Source organism: Rhinichthys klamathensis, unplaced genomic scaffold, assembly GCF_029890125.1.
Source record: "Rhinichthys klamathensis goyatoka isolate OS25496 unplaced genomic scaffold, OSU_Roscu_1.1 h1tg000771l_1, whole genome shotgun sequence".
Classification (NCBI taxonomy): domain Eukaryota; kingdom Metazoa; phylum Chordata; class Actinopteri; order Cypriniformes; family Leuciscidae; genus Rhinichthys; species Rhinichthys klamathensis.
In genome coordinates this window covers 188,810-202,653 of record NW_026607171.1, presented here as the reverse complement: position 1 = coordinate 202,653, position 13,844 = coordinate 188,810, and positions in this window count along the sequence as shown.

Below are 13,844 nucleotides of genomic sequence, written 5' to 3'. Positions count from 1 at the left end.
GAAAAAAAAGGAATGTCTGGCATCATTTCCGAGGGACACCTGACCCTCCGGTGGGATCCGCAGAGTGTGAATGAAACAGGCAGAAGTATTTCAATAAAGTCAGAGAGCCAGAGGTGGCTTTTTACTCAGACTGAAAAAGGCATAGCCTGCTTAAGTCATTCTTCGCATGTCCCGCTGATGATGACTGACACATCGAAAGGGAAAGGGTCACTTCTGAGAGGAATTTTGAAAAGATAAAAGGTAATAGCAGTCGAGTCCTGCTTGCATTGTTTAGTGAATAGAAGGCGTAGGTGAAACTAAATTGTGAGAAAATGTCACTCAAGTCATAATAACTTGCCTGGAAAAATGAAGGAGATTCAGTGAGACATTAACCCATATTCTGAATGAGGATATTTATTCATTTTTTAAAGAAAGAAAGAAAAAATTTTCCACAACCTGGCAAGCTTCAGAAATGTTGCTTTTCCGCCCTATTAAAGAACTGTTAATTGAAGTCATCATTTACTCGCCCATATGTTGTACCAAACCTGTATGACGGACTTTCTTCCTTGTCTGTACTGAATCATTCTGACCGGTTTTGTGAACAGGATCACCTGGATAATTAAGTCGACATGATTCATTGACACATCAGAAAATACCTCTCAGAGTTATTTTAGTATTTATTTGGTATTTATTAATATTTTGAATAGGCTTTTATTTTTTATGGTATGTTTTTGGTAAGTTTTTTTTTTTTTTGTATATTTCTCTTTAGCTTTAATTAGTTTTCAATTCAGTTTTAGTTTTAATATTTCAACTTAAACTTAATTCAGTTAGTTGCCAAGGCAACATTTCTTCTTCCATCTAATATAGCCTAAATATATTTTTTTTTCAATTACCGAAAATGACTTGTGCTTCTCCCACTAACTCTCATGAATGTGCCAAGGACAGCTATGGCAGATATTAGTACATTTTTCAATCAGTTCCTCAAACAAAACCATTGTATGGCATCCGGAAACTTGGAATATAGAACATGAGTCATATGAACCATTTTAATTTAATAGATTGCATATTTCACAAAACATTTGAGTTTCATTGTGGGTTTGGAATGAAACGAGAGTGACTACATACTAGAACTATTCCTCGTCTAACCCACATACTGAATGAGGAAACTGTATCAGACTCCGTGTGTTCCCTCACACCCAGACAAGATTCAGAATCAAACTGCGCCTTTCTAGCCTTTTTTTGCGCATTAAAATAACTCACCATCCGCACTCTGCACCAAGGCACCCCATAACATTTGAGCGAAGATATTATGGCGTGCAGAACAGTAAGCAGCTGGTGTCTCTGTGTAGTCATGTCACGGGTGAACGCATGTGACCTTTATATCCAATGCGGTAGAAAAGCACCACAAGGTGACCACTGCTCGTCCAGCGAGCATCAAACACGACAGAGCTGAAAATTACCAGTGGCACAGAACCAGACCCTGTCATGCCATGAAAGCTGCTGTCATTTCTTTCTGACTTCTCTCATCTCATTACTAATCTACGAGCTAAACACTGCTGACACGAAGAAATGATTTATTGGTTGCTTGATGCGTTTAATAGCTTCCTTATTAAGATTTACGACATCTGTCAGGCCTATGATTCATTAGTTTGAACTGCTCTTCTAAGCACAACTTGGGCTAACTCACAGATCTCAGACTTTTAAAAAAAAAATTTAGTTTGTCCAAATTTCACATTTATGTTCCACGCTCTGATATCACAGGTTACATTTCTCTCTCTCTCTTTGTTCCAGTGCAGTTTTGGCCATATTGCTGGAAGCGAGCGAGTGAACGGTGAGGCTCATGTTCCGGAGGGTCTTTATGGAGTCAGGGGTCAGTGCCAGACTCCTGATGCGTGGCATAATAATGAGCTGCCTCTTCACTCACCCTGTCAGGATGCATTAGCACTGGAACGCCTCACACTCTTTACTGCACTCTCAGCCTCACTCTCTCTGTTCGGTTAACTCCGTTCGTTTGGCACCTACAGGGTCCCATTATCCAGCCAAAGCCAGTCAGCTGGCTTGGTCCCATATTGGTTTGTATCAAAGATTAATTGGCTGTTAAATCTGTGAATTATGACTAATCCCTGCTATATGATCTATGGGGCATTTTCCCCTAATCCCAGAAATGCACCAGTAATCCACAGTGCAGTAAACATGGGGAGGTGGATTAATCGTCCAGGCCTGTACTTGAGGGTGGCCTGGAGAGCCTGGACATTGTCAGGTCGCTACCATTCCGTGCAAGGGTCATTTAACAGAGTTTCACTCTCTCACGATAAGTACAGAGCAGGGTTATTGTCGTAAACTTAAACTAACAACTATTTAAAAACATTTAATGGAAATACAACAATTAATGCAAATGTAAAAAGTAAAAGAAACAAAGCAACGGTGATTTAAAAACCAAAAACTTAAAATAACCAAATAGTTCAATCACATAACAAAATCATAAAGTCTAATAGAATTATTATAATTGTTTTTTAAAATAATAATATAATTATAATATAAATTATTAATAATATATAATACAATAACATCTACAAAAATACAAATATCTAAAAAGTAAACAAAAAAATCTAAATAAATGATTTTAAAAGTAAATTTTAAAACAACATTAAGAAACAAATATCTTAATGAGATCTCATTCAAATGTTTTTTTAAATGAGTACTTTGTTCAGCAAAGTCAATTTATCAACAGTGACCGTAAAGACATAAATTATAAGATTTATATTTTAAATAAATGCTGCTCTTATGAACTTTATATTCATCAAAGAATTCTGAAAAAACATCATCACAATCTCCACACTCTAAAAAAAAAAAGGTTCTTCAGCGGTTCTTCAGGGGTTCTTCAGGGGTTCTTTGCGGTGGTCATGGTGCTATATAGCACCACTACCATTTAAAGAACCTGTTAAGCCCAATTTGGTTCTTCAGTGGTTCTTCAGTGGTTCTCTGGGGTGGTTAAGGTGCTCTATGGCACCTCTCAAGGTTCTACATAGCACCATTTGACAAAGAAAAGTGCTATATGGCACTTAAAGTGGTTCCCCTATGATTACAAGCCAATGAACCACTTTTAGTGCTATTTAGCACCATTTCACAAAAATATGAAGCATTATCAAAATGTATAATAAGAAAGGTTTCTTGAGCACTAAATCAACATATTAGAATGATAGGTAACACTTTATTTTAAGGTGCTTGTAATAAGCAGTAATTAACCGTTAATAAGACACTTATAAGACCTTATAAGATGCATATAAGATGCATATAAGCATTAACTAAGGATAACAAATAAATTAAATTAAATAATACATTTCTCAAGTATCAATACATTGCACTTTTAGAACAGCCGAACAAACATAAATGGTAACACAAACTCCCAGACACTTAAAAATTGACCTTCCCAAGAGGGAGTAGTTTCCCTGATCTCTTCAGGGCCTGGACCTTTAATTAACCCTTATATGAAGTAGTTAATGCTTATATGCATCTTATATGCATCTTATAAGGTCTTATAAGTGTCTTATTAACTGTTAATTACTGCTTATTACAAGCACCTTAAAATAAAGTGTTACCGAATGATTTCTGAAGGATCATGTGACACTAACGACTGGAGTAATGGATGCCAAAAAAATTCAGGAATAAATCACAGAAATAAAGTACATTTTAACATATATTAAAACAGAAAACCGTTATTTTAAATTGTAATAGTATTTCACAATATTACTGATTTTACTGTATTTTTAATCAAATAAACGCAGCTTAGTAATGGACTTCTTTCAAAAACATTAAAAAAATCTTACAGATGGTAGCATATGTAGTATATATACACTCACCGGCCACTTTATTAGGTACACCTGTCCAACTGCTCGTTAACACTTAATTTCTAAGCAGCCAATCACATGGTGGCAACTCAGTGCATTTAGGCATGTAGACATGGTCAAGACAATCTCCTGCAGTTCAAACCGAGCATCAGTATGGGGAAGAAAGGTGATTTGAGTGACTTTGAACGTGGCATGATTGTTGGTGCCAGAAGGGCTGGTCTGAGTATTTCAGAAACTGCTAATCTACTGGGATTTTCACGCACAACCATCTCTAGGGTTTACAGAGAATGGTCCGAAAAAGAAAAAACATCCAGTGAGCGGCAGTTCTGTGGGCGGAAATGCCTTGTTGATGCCAGAGGTCAGAGGAGAATGGCCAGACTGGTTCGAGCTGATAGAAGGGCAACAGTGACTCAAATAACCACCCGTTACAACCAAGGTGGGCAGAAGAGCATCTATGAACGCACAGTACGTCGAACTTTGAGGCAGATGGGCTACAACAGCAGAAGACCCCACCGGGTACAACTCATCTCCACTACAAATAGGAAAAAGAGGCTACAATTTGCAAGAGCTCACCAAAATTGGACAGTTGAAGACTGGAAAAATGTTGCCTGGTCTGATGAGTCTCGATTTCTGTTGAGACATTCAGATGGTAGAGTCAGAATTTGGCGTAAACAGAATGAGAACATGGATCCATCATGCCTTGTTACCACTGAGCAGGCTGGTGGTGGTGGTGTAATGGTGTGGGGGATGTTTTCTTGGCACACTTTAGGCCCCTTAGTGCCAATTGGGCATCGTTTAAATGCCACGGCCTACCTGAGCATTGTTTCTGACCATGTCCATCCCTTTATGGCCACCATGTACCCATCCTCTGATGGCTACTTCCAGCAGGATAATGCACCATGGCACAAAGCTCGAATCATTTCAAATTGGTTTTCTTGAACATGGCAATGAGTTCACTGTACTAAAATGGCCTCCACAGTCACCAGATCTCAATCCAATAGAGCATCTTTGGGATGTGGTGGAACGGGAGATTCGCATCATGGATGTGCAGCCGACAAATCTGCGGCAACTGTGTGATGCCATCATGTCAATATGGACCAAACTCCCTGAGGAATGCTTCCAGCACCTTGTTGAATCTATGCCACGAAGAATTGAGGCAGTTCTGAAGGCAAAAGGGGGTCCAACCCGTTACTAGCATGGGGTACCTAATAAAGTGGCCGGTGAGTGTATATAAATGCATTAGTCAAAGGTAGAAAAAACAGTGTTTACAGGCAGGAAGGCGATGTTAAGTGAATGCTGACCTAATGCATCAAACACGCTCAGCACAGCGGGGGAAAAAATCACCTTAGGTTGCACAGGTGACAGTTTAACTCACCCAAACCAAACAAAGCCTCCCCACTTCCATACCATGTGTGCGCCAAATAGTCTCACTTCTATACATATTGCACATATGATCTAAAGCAAACACACATATACTTCCACAAACACACCTTGAGCTCGCTTTCATACTGTAAACCAGTTTACGAGCACCGGCCGTGCAGCAGTGCAGTTTTAGCGGTGAAACGGTCATTCTCCATCTGTGCTCCCACGAGACCTCCCCACAGAGCTGGAAAGAAGGTGTTTTTTTAAGTGCAGTGCTTTTCTTCAAGCGGTAACTGCAGAAATGTGCTCTGTGGGATTATAGATCCATTCTAATGAGACCAGGGGGCCGACACTGGATCGCATCAAGGGCCCCTCTCACTTCACTATGTGATTCTTTTGTGGGAACAACGGCGGTCGGGAAAAACGACTCTGATATGGAAGCTAGGCATGTTGAAAGTGGTGACTGAAAGGTAGAGGAGGAGAAAGGGTTACTGTGATTAGTGCAGGAGATGAGATTTATGGTCTCCAGAGACCTGTCTGTAATGATATGTGAGAGGAAGAGCGCCTCATTACAATGCTGCACACCGCCAGCCTGGTCATGGGCCACCATCTTTCACAAATCCAATAACAGCCCAGAAGTGAAGGCAACACGTTTTACTGGCTTCATGCGAACATGAGTGGAGGAATAAAAAATGTGAATTGCATTGCGCACAAAAAAAAAAAAGATTACAGGAGCTGAATTCAAAGAAATCTCTGGCAAATGAAAGCTGGGTACGATTAAAGAAAATAAGCATGTAGGCCTATTAAAAAAACAGATGTTATCAGAGATGCAGAAGCGGTTCTTTGAATAGCTTGTGTTTCTTAGCCAAATGCAACAATCAACTCTGATATTAGACCTAAAAAGTGAGTGAGAAGGTAATTTAGATCTAATCATGTCTCTAAAACAAAGTGTGCTTCTGTTTTTCTGAAGGACTGTAAATTAAATAATTAAATCAATAAATAATTATGCCAATAATTAAATGTACCATAACAAAGAAACCACGAAAACAACATTTATTGTTTAAAACATTCCATAATGTTAAATCTTACAAAAGTACAGATGGTTAAGTTTAAACACTTTTCTATTCCATAATGTAAAAAGTAATATTTCCCAAAAAAAATCACAGATGTCTAAAAAAAATGTGTTTAACTCCAGCACTTGGAGTTAATTGGCTAATCCTAAAGCAAACGTATGTTGTGTAAAAAGAAAAATTGAGATTCATTCATTAGGTGTCATTTTGAAAATGATTTTGTAAAAAACATTTAAACATGAAAAAATGCATCATTTAAGCATATTGCAAAATACTTTGTGAATTCAATTGTTGGTTAATTTATTTATTGATTTAATTATTCATTTAAATATGAGTATTTTGATTCACCATTTGGAATATCGGTGTGCAAACTAATGAGTGGGATAAGGGCAAATACTGTATAGGGTCAGAAGCTATAATGAAATATTCACATTGTGTGAACAAGAATCACATTCAATGGACTCTTTTGGTGATGCACATTTTATGATTGTACTCAATCTACCCCATTTACTCTTTATGAATATGCTTTTCCCCATTGCAAAATTGGTCCAATGAATAAATTATAGCAAATTATGTAGATTGTTTGGCCCACCAAGCTGACAAAAGGCTTACAGTTCCAACTGGCAGTTGTATAAATTTGCCACATATTAACAAAGCAATTACAAATGTGCTTGGAATGGTTCTCTCTTACAAAAAAATGCCATGAAAGGGTAAAGGGAGGTCATGGCTTAGTCAATTATGTTTATTGTGTTAGAGTTATTATTAACAGCAAAGGTTATCTCTTCTCTGTTATCGTTGTTTTGTTAATAGCCCCAATTGCAAGCGGTGCAGACAGCAAACATGCAAAGACAAATATCTATCATCCTGAATAACAATGAACGACAGAGTCTCACGTGGACGACCAAGGCAGGAAAAAGTGTCTGAAGACCCCTGATAATTGATTGTAAAAGACAAGCAACCAGTCAGATAACTAAAAGCATGCATTTCTGTGCTTCATAAAGACTGAGCCATCTTACGAAGCAATTTCACAGTTCAGATGTCTTACTGCCAGTCAGTATAAAAGGAACCCCTTGCCCTTTGCCATGTGGCTGATCATTCAGAAATGACCCAGTACTATTTGCCCGCTTGGCACATCGATGACCCCGGTGGCATTTACCCCCATCCCAGGGAGAGCAGCGGCTGCCATTTAGCACCACCATAATGATCGTGGTATTTACCCAGGGTTGTAGGATTTTATAATGGCTGCAAGCTGTTTATTGGGCAAGACGGATAAGAGACTGGCTGCAGCCCACCGTGATGTCATGCCCCCCCCCCCCCCCAATTATTTGTTAAGGGGACGTTGGCGTTGATCTAAGCGTGTCAAGCCGGAAAAAAAATGCTCCGCAGCACCCTGGCTTTGAGTGATGGACAGTTTCCCCTGCCTCCCTGGAGGTCCATGATGGATGTGAATTGGTTTAATGAGCCTTTACAGACGAATCCGATTCATGGGCACATATTTTATTCACATATCCGGCGCTTTCGCTGATTCATTCGTCACAATCCACACCTTGGCGTGCACGCATGTGCTTTAAGAGGGGGGAGGGGGCAGAAAAAAGGAATAATGCACCAAATAATGCATGCAAAATATATTTGAGTTCATAGAATTTTCTCATCTTCTTTTTGAGCGTCAGTGTCAGGGACTCCATTCAGCTGCACTCCTCTGAACTATTTCTGAACCAGACTGGCAGATGAAACATCTCAATGATTACAATAATACGCGTCTTAGTCTGCAACAATGAGATTGGGCCTTGAGTAAAGACACTCTCCGTGATCAATATCGCCCCTCTGTTAAAAATGATGGTATTGATCTCAGCTAGCTCAAGCTGTTTTACACATTGAGCCTGAACAAATCTTCAAGTTGCAAGTATTGAAGACCCAGTCTGAATACTAAAAACTTTTCGCACTTATTGCAGCACGCAACAGGGGCTCCTGTTGTTTTTGTCCCTGTAAAAAAGTAGATTTTATTTGACATTTATTTGAAGTGTGGCGCATAGCCAAGCTGGTGGATATAACTGTTATATCACAAGCAGACAGGGGTTATAAAGACATCCGTTGAGTGACATGCTTGTTAAACATCCATTACTCATCTACTCAGGAGAATAACATTTAATTTACCTACAGCTCGGTGGAAATGCAGCGATGGAAATTGAGTCTTAAAGACTTCAACACAGCAATTCAGACATTTGTTAGATAAAAAGGTGTTTTTCTGACAGCCGAACCATGACAAACATTTGTAAAAATGACTTTGAGGAGACTGGAAGCACACATTTAGCAAGCTTAAGGATAAAACGTAGAAGTTAATTTGGTTAATTGGATAGTAATAGGGCCTTTAACACGTTTTTAGGATCTTTGAGTCGATCCGCGTGTCTGGGTTTAAATCTGTGAGCGCTCGTTACTGTGACAGCCGGCCATTCTCCAGACTGACACTTGAAACAAGGTGCAAAACAAAGAGCCAGCTCTCTCTTTCTCCCGTAATTAGAGTGTGAGAGAGCAGTGAGCAGAAACAACATGTCACAGGTATGCTTCATTTAGCAGGCTGTCCTCTAATTAACAGGCCATCGCAGCACTTCAGCTAGATCTGACCACAAGGCAATTAAACATTCTGTCTGATATTCTCCAGAGTTTAATCCCGAGATCTGCTTGTAGCTTGTTGATTTCACACAGTGACCCAATTAGTTCAGGTATATGTATATGACAGCAATAAGCCACCAATAGCTTTTCTGTTCGCCTCACTTTAAAGAGGTTTTGATAAATAAAAACGCACTATGCAGTATATGCAAATACTATGCAATATATTCAAGATGGAAATCATATAAGTTAATTTTAGCACAATTCATTGGAAATAGAGGCAAATGTTGGCTTCTAACATGAAAAACTGGCAATTTATATAAGAAATATTCCAGGAATATTCATCGTTTTCCTTTATCTATAATCAAAAAACATGTTTTCTTGGGAAGAAATGTAAAGAAATGTTAAGAAATCAGTATCATAATATAAAAATTCATAAAAATATCAACGCTGATAAGCTTATAATTATTTTAAGTTATGGTAAATATATAAATATGGGCTGATATTAATATTCTAAACTAATTGCCTCCTCAATAAATTTAAAACAACATTCTAAAAACCAAAATCAATTAATTTAAATGCTACAAGTGAATTCAACCATGTTATTACATATATTAGATATTGAATATATTATATTATTGTTTTTTTTTTTATTGTTTTTGAGCATTAGATAATGGCAAAGGTAATCTAAATACAAAGGGGAATTAAGTGTGCACAATTAAATATTCAATATCAACCGATATAAACAAAAAATAAATTAAAAAACCCTCTAGTATCGGCCAATAACTGATATGTATCCATAGTTATAATTATTACATTTTCGATTAGTTTGAGTATATTATTGATAAGTTTAAGTTAAGAGCTCAAAAGCATAATGACCTAAACACACACAAACAAAAAAAATATGTTAAGAAAAATATTTTAAGAACAATAAAAAAAATTATAATAACAATAATTTATTTTGGTTGCAGCCACGAGTGCATCTCTTCCCATGGGCAAAATTATCTGTGTGTTTGCATGACTAAGCAGTGGCATTAGCTCACATCTGACCCGAATCTCTGTTCTGGATGTGACGGCAGGAGCCAGGCTGTTATTTCATAATCTCTGTGTGAAGCAAGTACAGATCTCTCAAATGGAAAAAGGGCTTCTTATCCTTAATGTCCTCTTTCTCTCCTGTCATATGCTTCTGGAGCTTCCAGACTGTACAAATAGCACAATGATTAGATTTGCATGATCTTTAATTTAATGATAAGGTCTGATGACCTGCATCGCTATTACCAGACGTCATTTGGAAGTGAAGTATGCCAGTCAATGACTACATCTGCCCGGGTCACTCTGTTCAGTGAAATGAAACTCATTCCCATGAGACATTTCATCTTGCACAGAAGCGGCAATATAAATAAAGCTGTCATGTTGGAGAGAAATATAGGAGAATATTCTTGGTGATAAAACATACAGATCCCTAATCTGTGAACGGTCCGAGTTTATTCGTCTGAGCTGCCTGCTCTTTGCCCTGCTGTCTGGCCTGTGTAGATGCTCTGACTGATAACATTCACACTGAGGAGGGTCGGATTAAACAAACTCACCTCATTCGCTCACCAACCTGAGTTGTGAAGGTACAAGGGTCACAGCTGAATCCACAGATTAGTTCACTGCTCTCCGTTAGGCAAATCTGATCATTCTTAACCCCCGAAAAGGGAGGCAATTCATCATAGCCTCCTATAAATCACACAAGCTTGACCCACTGAACACATTCCACAGCCTCAGGTCCCTAAACCTGTTTATCTTACAACTTAAACAATCCATAATACTCCAGGAGGGCAAATTCAAGGCAGCACGCTGGGCAGGGAGTCATTTTGTGTGTAGTAAAACAATTATTGTGGCGCAAATTGCAGGAACAAAAAAGGAAGAGATCCATAAATGGGGGCTATAAATGAGTAAGAATGTCCACCCCCTTCCCCCACCGAAGGGCAATAGAGGCGAGCGGTCACTGTGGGTTTTCTCAAAGTGTGGCTAATTTAGATAAGCTAAGCTAACATACTTGAGGCAGTGGTGCTTTACTGCCTCAGACAGTGGAAAATGTAAACAAAGAGCTCAAACTGAGGCCTGTGTTCAAAGCGGAGACCCGCCGACTCTGAGCACCTGCGTGACTGCAGGAGACGCTCTGTTCATGCTAAGCATTTAATGACTGACTTTAATTGGACTATCCATACTGACCACAGAAGGGCTGACAGATAGCAGAGTTACTATACATGATCTTATTTCATTAGTTGGCTTCTCAATGACATACAACTTCCTGTAGTGTAGAAAAAAGAAGGGTGAGTAAAAGAGGAGGGAGAGAAAATGACAGTGCTTGGTTCAGATTCACGCTTTAAAAAAAGAATAAATAACAGTAAGTTCTTAGTATAAACTAACACAAATTTGTAAGAAGTGTAATTCTTGAAAAATGATCTTTAAAAAAAAAAAGAAAGAAAAAAAGCCTCAAAAAGTTCGTAAAGAGAATGCAAAACTAATCCATATGAATTGAGCGGTTTAGTCAAATTTTCTAAATAGCGAGCATAAACAGTGTACTGACATGTGAGAACAAAACTCAATTGGAACAAATTGTTTTTTGCTGAAGCTCAAACATGCTGCATAACACGAGAATGAACCTCATTTGTTCTCGCACATCAAGAGAACATGCTTGAGCTTCTATCCACCATATCTGATGTGTGTGTTGATGAATGTTTATGTGAATAAAAGCCTAAATTCAATCTGTTCATCATATAAAGCAATCGAGTCTCTTCAGAAAAGGACTAAACCACTCAATTCACTTGGATTCGTTTTACAATCTCTTTATGAACTTTTTGAAGCGTCAAAGTCGTAGTTGAGTGGACTGTTAATGGAGGGACAGAAATCTCTCATATTACATTAAAATAGCTTCATTTGTGTTTTGGCTTTGGAACGACATAAGGGTGAGTAACTGATGACAGTATTTTCATTTTTGGGTGAACTAACCCTTTAAGAATGTCATGTAAATCCAGGCCTTTGAGAAAAAAGGTCCAGTCCCTCTTCTCCTTGTCATCCTCAGTGTAATTTACGTTTATGGACTGCTGAATGTGTTTACAAGTGAGTCTGTTCTCGCAGCATTTAAGTTGTTGTTGAGTCACAGGTTCAGATGAATGTTTCCAGCATTTCCTGCTCTGATTTTGAGAGGAATGGAATGGATAGTAGCATGATAAAAATATGTGTACTACAGTATTCTTGGTAGCTAAAGCATAATCTAATTAGCCAAACATTTAATTTATGAATAGGCAAGGGCTTGTGATTGATGGGGTTTTTTAATCCGCAGAGCCTTTTAAGGGCGGCAGGCGGAGATTCCACGTGAGCCTGGTTAGTGGTAGAGTTAAAGGTGGGGCAGGGAAGGAAAAGCAGGATCCAGGGATTTTGAAAGAATCCTGCTTCGTTTCAGCCTGTCCTGTTTGTATACAGCTCTGTCCAGGATGTCCTGTGTCACTGTGTACTGAGTTAATGCGAATGTGCCTGCAATGCATGGGAAAAGGTTACAGACTCCAGACACATGACATCATACATACCATGCTGTTTTGACAGCAGCTAATACAGAACAGAGCGTCCCCTTGTGGAGAACAGAGACTGTGTAGGTCAAGAATGTCGGAGTCTAAATGTAAACTGTTGAGTAAAACGTGATCAAGGAATGTAAAACCTATGTGCAACCACCATAAACACTTAATATTTTATATTATATTTGAATTATATATAACATTATATCCACTAATATTTGGATTATTGGTAAACCGATATGTGTTGATTCTCAAAGCCGGCATGAAATGAAAGTTGCGATAGTTTTTTCCTCCCTATCATTTTAAATAAATGCTACAATATTTGGTGTTACTATGGAAGCCCATTTCCGCCTCAGAGTAAAAGAATAAAACACAAAATTGTGAGTTATGAAGTCGCAATTACAATAAATAAATGTGTGATTATGAGATAAAGGTGCAATTACGAGAAATACAGTCATGATTATGAGATTGTAATGTGTTAGATACGCACAATCAAAGATGAATCAAAAATACTTATTTATTAAACAAGGAGAAAACACTAGGAGATAGATATAGCAATAACACATCCACATAAACAATTCTAAACCAGAAACAGACCTAACTAAAGGCTTAATACACAAGGGAGTATTTACAAGGGAGTAACTAACCCTCGGAAGGTACCCCGCGCCGTAAATGAGCAGACGAAAGTCCAACTGAGGAGGGAGGGGGGGGGGGGGGGATCTGGAGGAGGACGAGAGACTGGTGAAGGACAGGGAACCGGAAATGGTAGCAGGAGAAACCAGGGCGGAGAAGACGGAAGGAGAAGCCACGGAGGAGGGGTGAGCAGGAGGACCCAGGCGGGGCCCAGACCACAGCTAAAGAGGGAGATGCCATGGTGGCGACTTGGCCAGGGGACCCAGGGAGACAACAGATGGGGACAAAACTGATGGAGGTGGAGACCCAGGCGGAGCCGCAGCAACAAACGTCCGAGGTAAAGCCAGGGAGCCAGAGGACTGAGCAGGAGAGAAGGCGGAACCCGACTAAGCCGAAGGGAAGGGATGGAGGTTTGAAGCACACCTGAAGGCCCGGAGGGACGGGGGAGCCCGGTGGAGCTGTAAGGACAATGGTCCCAGGTGGAGCCAAGCAGGGAGGAGCAAAGGTGGAGCAGAGAGGTAGACGAGCCGGGTGGAGTGATGGGCTCGGCGGCTGGAGGATCATCTTGACAAAGCGGAGCTGGAGACCGGAAGACCCGAGGCAGATCAACACAGTGGAGTTAGAGAAGGAGCCGAGGGACTGAAGGAAACCAGGAGAGATGGGGTAGAGGAACTAGCTGTTATGGGCAGAGGAGGTGGGAGAGGGAGGCAGGATCCTTGGAGACTTGGAACAGAACGGGTCTAGCGGAGACACAGGAGACTTGGAGCTAGGTGGGACCAGCGGGG